This window comes from Callorhinus ursinus, unplaced genomic scaffold (assembly GCF_003265705.2).
Source record: "Callorhinus ursinus isolate GAN/ISIS: 27379988/994484 unplaced genomic scaffold, GSC_fseal_2.0 scaffold39, whole genome shotgun sequence".
In the NCBI taxonomy this organism is placed as follows: Eukaryota; Metazoa; Chordata; class Mammalia; order Carnivora; family Otariidae; genus Callorhinus; species Callorhinus ursinus.
The window spans coordinates 14,826,528-14,840,317 of NW_027397101.1; positions in this window are offsets into that span (position 1 = coordinate 14,826,528).

Consider the following 13,790-nt stretch of genomic DNA (forward strand, 5'->3'; position numbering starts at 1 on the left):
TAAACAATTTAACTATACCAGGAAAACAATACAAGAACAAATTGAGACGTTCAACAAAGAGATAGAAAACATAAAAAACCAAATTTTGGAGCTGAGAATACAATGAGTTAACTAAGAAATTTAATAGAGAGTTTCAACAGAAGACTTGAAAAAGCAGAAGAGAGAACAAGTGAGCTTAAAGACATATCAACTTAAATTGTCCAAAGGAACAAAGGAAAAAATAATGAAAAAGAATAAAGAAAACCTGCATATTAATAAGATAACATCAAAAGAAATAATGTACGCATCTTGGGAATCCCAGAAGGACAAGTAAAAAGAAAGGGGTAAAAAAATCTATTTAAAGAAATAAAAGCAGGGAAGCCTGGCTGGCTCAATTGGTGGAGCATGCAACTCTTGATCTCAGTGTTGTCCTTTTGGGCCCCACGTTGGGTGTAGGCATTGCTTAAAAATAAAACCCAAATAGGCGGGTGGAGTAAGATAGTGGAGGAGTAGGAAACCTGGATTTCGTCTGGTCTCAGGAATTCAGCTGAATAGGGATCAAACCATTCTGAACACCTACGAACTCAACAGGAGATCAAAGAAAAGAATAGCAACAACTCTCTGAACAAAAAAGCAACTACTTTCTGGAAGGTAGGATGTGCGAAGAAGGGAATCCGAGGGGATATTCAGGAGGATAGATGGCAGGGGAGGGGGCCCCCATCGGCTGCCACTGGCAAGTGATAGAGCGGAGGAGCACAAAATCGGAACTTGTAGAGTCGGCTCCACTGAGGGACGTCACTCCAGTGGCTAAGCGGGGGTGGAACTCTCATGGGACAGTGTGGTCTCAGGACCCTCGGGGTCACAGAAAGACCAGGGGTGCCTGAGTGAAGCAGAGTTCCCAGGTATTGGAACAGGGAAGCCGGCTGCAGAGACGGAGCCAAGGCATGGGCTCTCAGCTCGGGGTTGCCATAAACCATGATCCACGGAATAGTTGGGCCACTGCTCCTACAGCAGGGACACAACAAGCGGCAGATCCGGGGAGACTCCCCTTCCTCCCCGGGGAGGAGTGGTGCGGGAATGCACCGCAGGGATCTGCTGGGTTTGGAGACTCCACACGGGTTCGGGAGCCAGAGGTAGAAATGCTCAGTCACAGGCCGGGTGAGCACGGAGTGCGGCCAGAGACTGGGGAGATGGGAGTGACAGACTGCTTTTCTCTGGGGGCACACTGAGGAGTGGGGCCCCGAGTTCTCGGCTCCTCCGGGGCGGACATTGGGAGGCCACCATTTTCACTCTCGTCCTCCAAAGCTGTACAGAAAGCTTGCAAGGAACAAAAGCTCCCGAGAGCAAACCGGAGCAGATTACTTAGCCTGGACCCGACAAGGGCGGGGCAATTCCACCTCGGGCAAAGACATTTGAGAACCACGGCAACAGGCCCCTCCCCCAGAAGATCAGCAAGAACAGCCAGCCAAGACCAAGTTTACTGATTAATGAGAACGGCAGAACTCCAGCTCTAGGGGAATACTGCACATAGAATCTATGGCTTTTTTACCATGAGTCTTTAGTCTTTCAAAGTTAATTTTTTTTCAAATGTCTTTTTTTTTTAATTTTTCTTTTTCCCTTTTTCAACCAACATCTTATCCCTTTTTAAAAAAACATTTTTATTTTTCATTATTAGAGTCATATTCTATCCCTTCAGAGTAGTTACCCTTATTTTTGGCATATGTATATATAGGTTGTTCTCTCTTTAAAATTTTGAGATACAGTTTCTTCTAACAGATCAATATATACCCTAAATCTCTAGTGTATGGCTTTGTTCTAGTCTCCTGCCTGATCACATTCTCTCCCCCTTTTTTTTCTTTCTTTTTTTTTTTAAAACCTCTTCTTTCTTTTTTCAAACAACTTCTTATCAATTCCTTTTATAAATTTTTTTATAATTTTCATCTTTACAGTCATATACCATCCCTTCATTGTATCAACCCTTATTTTGTACATATATAAGTCTTTCTTGCTTTAAAATTTTGGGAGGCACTTTCTTTTAACACACCATAAAACACCCAAAATCTAGTGTTCAGCATTGTCTATGAACCAGCCTGATCATATTTGAACATATTCTGTTTTTTTGTTTTGTTCTGTTTTTGTTTGTTTTTCTCTTTCTGTTTTTCTTTTTTTTCCTCTTTCTTTTTTCTTTCTTTCCCTTTCTTTTCCCCTCGTTTCAGGTCTTTTCTGATTTGTTTAGAGTATATTTCCTGGGGAATGTTGTTACCCTGTTGGCATTTTGTTCTCTCATTCATCTATTCTTCTCTGGACAAAATATCAAAATGCTAAAAGCAGACCTACCATAAAATCTAACAATCCCACTTTGGGGGTATATATCCAAAGGAATTGAGATCAGAATCTTATAGAAATATCTTCACTGGAGTGCAGTTATTTCTATACATAGTATGTGTATATATGGGATGTGTGTGTGTGTGTGTGTGAGATATACATATACATACTATGTACATACATACATATGTATATGTACATATATGTATGTACATACTATATATACACACTTTATATACACTATATATATTTGTTACATATAAGCACATATTATATTTACACAATTTATATATACTATGTATATACACACATATATAAAATATATAACATATATAGTGTATAATATATATATATACACACACATTATACATATACCCATAATATATATTAAGGTTCGTTTGAGTTGTTACAAATAGCAGGATTTCCTTTTTCTCATAACTGAACAATAATCTACATAGTGTAACACAATGGAATATTGTTCAATTATGAAAAAGAGGAAAATCCTACCATCTGTGACAACTTGAATGAAACTTGAGAATATGATGCTAAGTTATATGTAAGTCATACTGTATGATATCACTTATGTGTGGAATCTAAAAAGAGCCAAACTCAGAGAAACAGAGAGTAGAAGTGGTTACCAGCAGCTGAATGTAAGCAAGAAATAGGGAGATACTGGTTAGAGAGCATAAACTTCCATTTAAAAGATTAACAAGTTCTGGGAACTAATATATAGCACTGTGATTATAGTTAATACTATGGAATTATATACTTCAGTGTTGCTAAGAGAGTAAATCTTGTGTTCTCACTACAAAAAAGAAATAGTAATTAATATGAGGGGATAGAAATGTTAGGTGGTGCTGTGGTGCTAATCATTTTGCAATATATAGATGTATCAAATCAATACATTGTATACCTTAAACTTAAACAATATGACATGCCAATTATTTCTTAAAACTCGAAAAAAAGAAAAGAAAAAGGAAACCCATTCCCAGCTGAACAAATGAATTAATTATGTTTAGATGACTTACTGTACATCCATAGATAAAACTATATTTACTACGACTTATAAAACCTTAATTGATATGATCCTTCCATACCTCTGTGATTCCATTTCCTACCATTATTCTCTTCACTCACCCTATTCCAACAATACTGACCTCTTAACATTCCTTGGACAATATCAAGAACACTGCTACTTTAGGAACTTTGAAAATCTCTTATCTCTAATTATAATGCTCTTGCTTCATGTAGTTATCTGTATGGCTGGCTTCTTCACCCCCTTTACTGATCTGTTCAGATGTCATCTTATTAAAGAATTCTGCCTTCATCATCTTCTCCCCCCCCACAAAAAAAATAGGCCTGCTTTTCCCCAGCATTCATTTTGCTTCATAATTTGGTTTCTTCTTTACTTCTATAGAGAATCTATTATTGTATTTCATATTGTGTTTTTACTTGTTTGTCTTAATTAATTCTTTATCTTTCTGCTCTAAAACGCTAGTGCTATTAAGACAGGGCCACCTTTTTTTTTTAAGTTTTTACTGTTATAACTCTGGCACCTGAAATTGGCAGATCAATACTTGTTTTTTAAATAGTAAATTAATACAGGTGCCTGGGTGGCTCAGTCAGTTATGGATCTGCCTTTGGCTCAGGTCATGATCTCAAGGTCCTGGGATCAAGCCCCCCATTGGAATCCCTGCTCAGTGGAGAGTCTGATTCTCCCTCTCCCTCTACCCCTCCCCTGCTCATGTGCTCATGCACTCTCAAATAAATAAAATCTTAAAAAATAAAATAAATAGTAAATTAATAAATTAATGGATGATGGATGGCTAGGTAAATAAATGAGTGAATACGGAAACTATAGGAAAAGAAAATACCAAAGTTTCTATTTTGCCCAACTGCATTATATGAACTGAAATTACAAATGTAGAGAATACAAAATAAGAATTCCAGTTTTGGGAAAAGGATGAAAAGGAAAAATGTTTAAATTATGGTAGAATATTAAAGAGCCAGAAATAAAAGAACGAGGAGAGAAAAGGGTCTTTAAGATAGAAGTAAACCCATGAAAAGTTACATAAGTTAATCAAAACTCAAATCACAAACGATACCATTTTGAAGTACAGGGATCTTTACTCCACACTTATATTCTTCATCCCCTAGACAGTTGTTTCTCTAGTCAAATCTATAACCACAGTGACATTTAATAAACTAATATAATGACACAAAGAGCAAGAATTGGCATAACTTATGACTTAGAAAGGTATTTTTCATAGGAGAAAGAGAGTATAAGGGAACATTAATACATGGGCCATTAGCTTTCCAGGAAGCTTACCTCAAATTATTCAGTAAACAAAAATAAAAGACTAGGTGACCAGAAAGCAAAATGAAGTAATTGGATATTGGGTGGGAGGTATCAAGAAGTTTTCAAACAGATTGGAAGGGGGCTCAAAATGGTAAAAATATATTCTGAATGGGTAAACCATTATCCAGAAAGGTTAAATGAAATAGAATTAGATCCCATATCCAAGAGTTCAAAAGACTTAATTTACCTTCATGTGCCTCCAGTGCCAGGCAATTAGTTGAAACCAAAATCAATTTGCTGAGAGCTGGGCTTTGACTCAAAAACCCACAAGTTCTGGCTTGGCAATTATGACTGCATTGACTCTGTTGCTAGGAAAATCAGGAATAAGTGATGCCAGATGCTTCCAAGGTTCTGTCCCTTACAATTGCCTTACAAAAATAAACAGTCCTCAATCATTTGTTGTTACTGTTTTTTTGTTCAGTCAGCATTGCCTTCTTAAGCTTAGGGAACACTACTTTCTCTTGAGAAGCCAAAACAAATGTTCCTGAAAGATGTTATTTTAGATTTGTTTTGTTTGTTTGTTTCTGTTTCATGTCATAATGGCCTATTTTGTCATGATTTTTTTTTTCCTTACTGTGCCTTTTGACTTTTGATATTCTGGAGATTTTAAAAAAGAAGCAAAATGTAGAGTATAAAATGATGTTACTAAGGATAAAAAATTACCAAGGATAGTTCTTACTGTCACATTTCATAAATGGCTTATTGCCTGGTAAGCTTTCAAGGTTGGTGTGATTTTTGTTGGCTTCAGTTCAAAACTTCAGCTCAAAGAGTTGGAAAAAATGTCTATAGTTGTATAGTTCTTGATCATGCTCTTTTAAAAAAGTTCTTAGTCCTCTTTGGTGCCACTGGCATTTAGTACTTAGATGCTAAAAGTGATTCTAGTATCAATTACAATGTGTGTGCAGGTATGGGTTTTTCCCACCAAGCAATGCTCAGACACCAACTGGGTGTCCCATAATTCAACTCCATTCCAATACTATTCACCCTGAGATAGCAGTAGATTCCACAGTTCAGGGGCTCAGTCCCACAAGACTGCTCTCCACTTCAGTTGCCCAGTACTTCTGATGGCCTGGCTATAAATCAGAAGTTCCCATGATTCCTTCCTTGGGTTTGATTAATTTGCTAGAGCAGCTCATAGAACTCAGGAAATATATTTACTCGCTAGATTATTGGTTTATTAAAAGGGCTATTAAAGAATAGGAATCAACAGCCATGTGAAGAGATAAGTAGGGTGAGGTCTTAAACAAAGGAGTTTCTATCCTCTGGAGCTGGGCCCTGCAGAGTGGCACGTGGAAGCATTCTAGTTCAACAATCTGAAAGCTCTCCAAACCCAAATATAACTGAAGAGCAGTCAGATTGGAGATCTGTATAGGGCAAGGCATGCGGAAAGGGCACAGTTTACTCATCTTCTCTGGGGAGCCTACTTCTTCCTGTATCTCTAAGTATTCACCAACCCCAAAGCTCTTTAATCCCCATCCTCTTGGATTTTTATGGAGGCCTCATTATATAGGCATGATTGATCAAATCAACCTGCAGCCCTCTCTCCTCCCCAGAGGTCAAGGAATGGGATCCAAAAGTCACCTCATTTACATAAGACATCTTTATCACTGTCTCACTTAGGAAATTCCAAATGTTTTAGGAGTTGGAACCAGAAACGGTGGAGGAATACCAAATATATATGAGAAACGCATTTTGGTCATTGAATCATTAAATATGTATTTCTTATAAATCACAGATGCCAAATAATTTGTATTGCTCTGTGTAGTAGTTAAGGTATAGACAACAAAATGCAATGGAGATAACACAGATTTGGGAATTAAGTAGGAGTGAATTAGCTCATACCCACCACATACTAGTTATATTCCTTTGGGACTGTTAACTTCAAGTTTCCTCTTTTGTAAAATGGAGATAACATTGTATATCCTAGAATCCTTAAGATTAATAACAACATGTCAAATGCTTAGCACAGAACATGCTATATAGTGCTTATTATTCTTAAAAATTGTGTTCCAGCATACTATTCATGTTTATGATACCTAATAACCATTCATACTTACATTTCACTGCAATGCCTTGTTTGTTTCTTAAAGTCTTCAAAGTATTGCTTTTATATGCAAGGACATGGAAATTCACATTAAATGAGAGTCAGTGAGGCATAAGGTTTTCACTGAGAGATGGAGGTCATGGGTTTTTCTTTTAGCACAGATTCAGGGGACACAGTTTTAAGCCAGAAAGGACTCTACTGGTTTCCTCTCTGCTTTGAGTTTCAAGGAAAGCAGTGCGCCACAGGATTGGTTTGGCAGGCAAGCTGTTTGCTATTTCTGAAGCATATATGTTCCTTTCTGTTCCTAACATGCCAGAGGCTTTTCTCATTGCCAAAATTTTTCCTTTGTGAAACTCCATAGGAAACTGATATAGTCCGTGTTCAAAAGACATTCAATTCAAAGCTATGAATCTGCCATTGACTTCACATCTCCACTGGATGGGAAAAAAAGAGAAGTTACAGGATGTCAGGCTTATCTTAAAAAGTGATGCTTATGCTATTACAAACGGCAAAAAATTCAGTTTTTAAAATATCCCTCTGAGTATGGTAGGTCTGTGAGAGTATAGAAGATGTCATTGACAAAAGGCTACTAGTTCTTTTCTGTTTTTCTAATCCCTTTACATTTTTCTTGAAACATAACATCATGCTGTTGTGAGACCTTCTGGCTGGGTGTGGATTTCACTTAGTGGTTTCCTATCAACCATCTCAATGCCAAGAAATAAGAGTAGATGGACTTACATCCTTCCTTTAGAAACAACACCAACAACAAACAAGCAGAAGCACATTCATTTTTGCTGTCCTGCTTATGAAAGCCTTAAAAGCAACGTAAACTCTTGGAAATTATTAGAGACTTCCTGTGAAGTCATTTTAGTAATCATGAGCCTGCTCTTGTGAAAGTGGTATATAAAAATTTATGAGTCATTCACTGTGGTCTTTTTCCTTCAATTAAGAGCACACTGTGTAGAAGTACTTTGTATTAGTTAAGATACAGTAAAAGTTGTTATAATAAAAACAGCACCAGAATGTTGAGCTTTAAATGAGATTGAAGTTTATTTTTTTATCATAAAAGAGTCCATGGGTGAGTAGGCTACAATAGCCAAGGGGCTTGGATTTTTGAGGTCATGAAGGGACTGATCGTCCTTCTATATTTCTCTTCTTCCATTGCTCAGGGTGTTAGAGGTGTTTATGAGGTTAAAGCTGGAAGCCTCCAGGATTGGTTCCCATAACATAGGGTGGGGGAAAAAACAGAGAAAGCATGTAAGTACATAAAGCTATGAGATTGCCTCCATCCCTCTCATATGCACCTCACTAGCCTTAACTTATTCACATTTCCTCGGCAAGATGCAGTAAAGTCTGAGAAATGGTTTCTGGTGGACAGTTACATTCTCGGCTAAATCTTGATCAGAGGAGAGGGAGGGAGTGTTGCTTCACTAAAAAAAAAAAAAAAAAAAAAAAAAAAAACCCACAGAGAAAGAGAGAGGACAATGGATAAATGGATACTGGGGATATTTGACAGTCTTTGCCATGTACAGTCTGAGCATTTCCCCTAGGAAATTCAATTGCAGGAACATTCTTGTAGGAATATTTCCCTAGGAATACTTAGTTGTGGAATATCAAGTTGTAGTAGTCTGGAATGTTTAAAAAGACAAACTTTTAAATTAGCAGGCTAACAGACTATATGGGCTTGATATACTTCTTACCAAGTTTTCTCTTAAACACACAGAAAGAAAAAGGTTTAGTGTAATAAAAAAAATAAAGGACATATGTAAAATCTCATCCTGAATTTAAACAAGTGGCATTGTGGATGGAGATGAATTTAAAAGTATATTCTTGAACCACATAGCACATGCAACTACAGTCATGAAGCTGAACAGACATCCAAAAATAAAACGAAAAAATTATACCAATAGTATCCCACATTCAACTGCAATCTTAACAAGCTAGAATAGTTGCCAAGAAGAAAGTAGGAAAAGACTATGACAATACATCTGACTTTACCAAATTGTGAGAACTAGAAGCTAAAATTTAGAAGAGAAGGAAAAATAGGCAACTTTTCCTCAAGTGCACAGAAGTTATCATTTTATCCCATGAGTGCTAAAAGTTCTGTCTCCAACCTTTGTCAACAGCTCTTTTCTCACTGGCATTGGGAGACTGCCAACATACATCACTGCAGGAAGTAAGCATATGCAATGCTTCCTTACTTCCTGAAATGCATACATATTGTAGGGAAAACACCATGAAAAGTGCTGAGACTAAGCTTAGCTTGCTGAGAGTAGAGCACTCACAAACTGTAGTGTTGAAATGGTAACTTCAAACTTCATCTAACTCTCTAGCTCAATCAAAAATCCAAAAACACAGGAGAAAAGGAGACCTAACTTCAGGCCAGTAAAATACTTCAAATGACTTTAAGTACAACTTTCAAATTTTGACCTGCAAGTAAAGACTTTATATATCAACCTGACCACCTTATTGAAGTCTGAAAGGATGAAGCTACCGTGTGGTGGTAACTATGCACCTGAACTGTATCAACACTGGAATAGTTCTCTGAACTCAAAAATGAAAACAAAAACAAAGCAGACCTATGAGCAGAAACTAGAGAAAAGGAAACAATGCCTTGATGATTTTGGGGATGTTCATATCTTTCAAAAAATTCTCTCTGTATAAGACTAGGGAGCTATAAAGAAAGAACACCTTGAAATTAAAGCAGAGATGCAATGGGAGCTGGCAATTGGGAGGGAGGGAAGGAAGGAAGAAAAATCAAGAGAGAAGAAAAACTTAAAATACAAAATAAACATTAAAAACTTCTTTGGAGGTAATAAATTCTGAGGTAAATAAAATGATTGGAGAACACATTTAATAATTTCACACACAATGAACAGGAAAGTTAAAGATAAGAAGAAAATAATAGATGAATGATAAAATAGTGATTGACATTCTGAGAAGATGATAGAAATCCTAAGAATTATAAGCTTTCAGTGGAAGAAACCATGAATAATAGAAACAAAACCAATAATCACAAATAATAACCACTACCATATATGAATCATTTGTGATTTGCATCTACCATTATCTCATTTAATCCCCAGAAAACTTCTATAATATATAATCTTACATCCACTTAACAACTGTTGAGAGGGAGTTTGCAGGGAATTTTAAATAACTTGCTACAGAGTTAGTAAGAAGCAGATGCTGCAAATCCAGCTGATTCACTTCTAGAGGTGATACACTTTATGTTTACTATCAGGGAGCTGAAGAAAAATATAAGTTTTAAGTTTGAAAGGGTTTGGTGTTTGGCAGGAGAAAAAATTACAAAAGCACTTCCCTCTCTAGATGTATCCTGGGGAGGAAAAATGTTTGAATTTCAACAAGTTAAAAAACAACAAAAATAAATCTGGAATCACCTATAAAGAAAAAGTAGTTTTTCTATTACACTAGTAGTAGTAGTAGTAGTAGTAGTAGTAGTAGTAGTAATTAATTAGATAAAAAGAGAGACTGGATTTAGAATTCTATTTATTGACATAGAGCATAAGAAGACACTGGGATTTTGAGAGTGGAAAATTTAGGATCTAAGTGACCCGTACTTGACAAATTGTCATTCACATGTAAAGACCTCAGAGAAAAAATACTCAGTTTCACAAGAACTCTAGCAATACCCTTGCCTATTTAAGAAGATTAAAGAACTAATCTAACCAAACAAATGTCAGTCAAAATAAAGCATCAGAATGAAAAAAGCTGTTATGATAGAGTAGGATTAAAGATTTTTTAAAGTAATCTCTACACCCAATGTGGGGTTCAAAACTACAACCCCAAGATCAAGAGTGACGTGCTCTACAGACTGAGCCAGCCAGGCACCCCTGATAGAATAGGCTTAAAAAACAATAATGGATTGAGAACATGAATTAATGCAAATCAGCTTTCCCAGTTTAAAGGGACATGGAGTTAATCTGCCTTGGCTTTTAGGCCTGTTTCTTGTTCTCCCTGATTACTATTTTCATGATTTTCTCTTCTTCTATGATAGTAGTTCAGCAAAAGGCTCAAATTAAGACTTCAGTAAATATGTTTGATAGATTATTATTAATGCACTTCATTTCCCTGAGTACAAGGCTCTCAAATTACAATGTGAACTCCTCTTCCTTTTGAATGGTTGTAAGGAAAACTCTGGAATTCTCCTAGGTATGCATTATTTAGTAGCTATGGTTTCAAATCAAGATGCCTTGATTCAGATGGGGACTTTTTAGTGCTATTTGATTGGTATCTATCAGGGCCCTTGAAATCAATGGATGAGACTTCTAAAAAACACCTTTCTTGAAACAATTATCTTTGGGATTTGTTATTCTCCATTAGTTCTTCCTGATCATGTTCATCAAACTTGACATGAGATGTCGGTTATTGTTTGGTGAGGCAATTGCTGGGAGGAAACTGAAATGGATTGAGCAATGTATATATACTGTAAGGTAAAAGTGTGTATGTGTGTGCCTAAAATCATGCTCCTTGGTATTGAGTATGCCACTGACAGACACTGTAAGAACAATAAAATTCCTAAGATTCTGCAGCCATATTGATCTCTATGCTTCTGTTATTTACTAAAATACAGAAGACATCATGACTACTAGTATAGTTATGGATGTTTGGCATTGGGTTTGGATGAAAGAACATCACAACAAACAGTACAAAAAGATTGACAATGAGCACTGAAATTGAATGTTAAAATAATTCTATAGTTATGCATAAAATGCTATAATATTTATGGGTTATTAACTGAATGGAAAATTATTTTAAAGTCTTTGTGTTTTAAATAAAATATTGGAGTACAAATTCATATATTTTTTTCAGTCTAGGCTTATTGAATATTATGTTGACTTAGAAATAAGGGAAGTGCCAGCAAAAGAAAGTAGGCTCTGCACGTTACCTTGAAAGTGATAACTTTGTGTTGTCTTCATTCATTAGAGTTATATAAATAGATTTGTATTTAATATATTGAAAGCCAGCTATAGTTTTCAAAATAACATTTATAATGTCCACACTACCTACAGAAAACACAAGAAAACAAGACATATTTTCTGTAAAGAAAGTCAAAAAAGAAGGAAACATAAAAAATAGGATGAAATGAGTAAGCAGATTGCCAAATAACTGTTAAATATTAAACAATAAATACACATGGGTTGATGATGTTAAACTTTATCTTAGCTCTGTATTCCTGGAAAATAACAACACTTAAGAAATCCTCTATCACTTTATGTTCTAGAAAATAGTTTACAGCAAAGAACTATCTTTTCCCAATATGACTTACATGACACTCATATATAGCCCCTTGTTTATCTATGACAAGGCAAGGCACAAATGCTTCAAATTCCCATTCTCTCTATCATAAATGATTAGCTGAACTATTTGTCCCCCTGAAACTAGTCAGACAGAGATAAATATTTCCTAGTTGACTGAGACTCCCTGATTATAAAACAATGCCAGCTGTAAAATCACCCCACATATACCTTTTCTACTCCTTCTTATAAAAGTCTAAGGCAAAAACCATCCTCTGAGACACATTCTAATCTTCAGACCTGGTGTTTTACTCTTACGGCAGGAATCTGAATGAAATTAATTTCCCTAGCTGTTTGTTTTTGGTTTAGACTCTTTGGTGCCACAATGTGCACAGCACCGGAAGTCCCATCCACTCGTATAGCCTTTTTTCCTCTACTCAGGTACTGAGGCCTCTGGAGCCCTTTGTGATCTACATATTGGGCATCCCACAGTCAGTTCAGCTCCCAACCCCTATATTCCAGACATTTTTGTCCATGGCTACATGGTAAGGGTTTAATTTTAATTCTTTTTTTCAGTGCTCTTTTGGTTTAGTTTTTTTGTTTTTGTTTTTGTTTTGCTAACTTTTGTTTAACCTTGTTACTAAAGGAAACTCCAACTCACTTTTAAACCCCCTTCAATATCCCTGTAAATTATATATCTCACCACCACAGCATCAACTGAGTTCATTACTTCCATTTGGCAGAATTTTACTCAGGATTGTGTCTCTCAACACCATTAGACTCCTCCTTTACTTCCAGCAAACTCATGCCCTCTCTTCCTTTAAAACTCCTCACACATACTATCCCCATCCCTTTTCCCACCAACTATTCCTCCTTATGCTAGTTTCCCTTATTTGCTTTCAGCTCTATTCCTCCTCATTACCCTTCTCTGGCTCCATTATATCCTTCTGCTTTCCAATTTCCCACCCTAAATTGCCTTATGGCTTGTCCCTACTTGTGATGAATGATTAATGACGTGAGCACCCATCGCAACACCTTATGCCTTGGTCTCACTCAGATTTTCATGATATTGTTAAAGACTTCCCAGAACCCTGTAAGAATAGAAAAGAATTTAGTAATCAATTCAGACTGGTTCTCTGGACATATTTTCCCAGGCTCCATGAATTATATCCACTTGTACAGCTGCTAGTGGGCTCAGGAGATAGACCATCAAAGAAATTAGAACATGCTTAAAGTTTATACACAGGCCAAAACCACAGGAGAGGATAAAAATTTATTGGACAAAGATGCAAGTTTGCAGACAACAAAGAGATGAATCCAACTCAGTTATAGACATAGATTAAAATGTATTTGAAAGAACTACTGTGGGTTTGCTCTCCATAACTGAATCACTTCCACCATTGACATTAGTTTTGTTAAGAGCTTACAACAAAAATCAGAGATATTATACCAAAAAAGCAAACTGGTGGAATATTCCTATCTCTGAAATGCATACACTAGCTTAACACCATGAGGACTCCATTACAGAAAAACTGAACAACACAATGCAAATTTGTGCCTTTGTTTGCAACTTCTAAACCCTTCTCAATCCTTCTAAGCCTTTTCCCTTCTAAACCAGGAAAATCTCGCTGCAAAATCCTTTTAGGAAGGAACACACATGTAGATGTTGTTAAAAAACAAGTGGTGGGGAGGGTGTCATAGGACATGGCCTTAAAATGCAAAAGGGAATAAGAGTACAGAAACCCACCTTCCCAATGATCTTCCTTTGGGCAACCATTCCCCTTGTTTTTACAACTAATTCTCAATAAGCAAGGGGAAATAATCA